At 31.7% G+C, this 719-nt stretch overlaps 1 protein-coding gene across 2 annotated transcripts in view; it reads left to right on the forward strand.

The window, feature by feature from the left end:
* LOC106880276 (feline leukemia virus subgroup C receptor-related protein 2) overlaps positions 1–719 on the forward strand; it is a 300,669-nt gene that overhangs the window by 299,001 nt on the left and 949 nt on the right. The window lies entirely within an intron of this gene.

Raw genomic sequence — 719 nt, forward strand, 5'->3', positions numbered from 1 at the left:
TATGCATATATGTATATGCATGTGTGTGTGTGTGTATGCATGAACATGAGACTATTTGTCTAAGTATTAATCTTCCTTTTCCTTCTACTTTCTTTTTGCCTCTAAGCAGTTATGACAGCGAAAGCTAATTAGGTCATTTTATCTAAACTGGAACACATGATTTCCATGTTCATATTTGAATCTTTTGCATTTCTATAATATTATTTGCTTTTATTCATTCTTGAACTGGATGGGTATATAACAATAAGCCAACTGACTCTAAAAATCTCAAGTGATACTTCTTTATCAGTGTACCTGAAGGGACCCAGAGTGATGGCTCGAAACATATGTTGCACCTCATAAAAGTCTAATATGAACTCCGTCTCCTATAATTAATTAATACTATTATATATATATATATAGTGAAAGATATAAGTTAGAGGTAATGTAACCATCTAAGAGATAGATGTATCCATAGGCACTCCTGCTATTACCTCAGTATGTATGGTCCTTGTTATAAGGTATACAGTAGTAGGTAATTTAAAAGGTAAAACCGTAGTTTAATATATATAAAGACGATGAGAAATGGAGCAATAAATAACAGTGAGAAGTGGATCTCTGTTGTTATTAAGTCATACTCTCATCTTAATTAAATAATGACTTTATAACACCAACGATCCACTTCTCAGTGTTATTTATTGCTCCATTTCTCATCGTCTATATATATATAGATCGGAAGA

Source organism: Octopus bimaculoides, chromosome 3, assembly GCF_001194135.2.
Source record: "Octopus bimaculoides isolate UCB-OBI-ISO-001 chromosome 3, ASM119413v2, whole genome shotgun sequence".
NCBI classification, from domain to species: domain Eukaryota; kingdom Metazoa; phylum Mollusca; class Cephalopoda; order Octopoda; family Octopodidae; genus Octopus; species Octopus bimaculoides.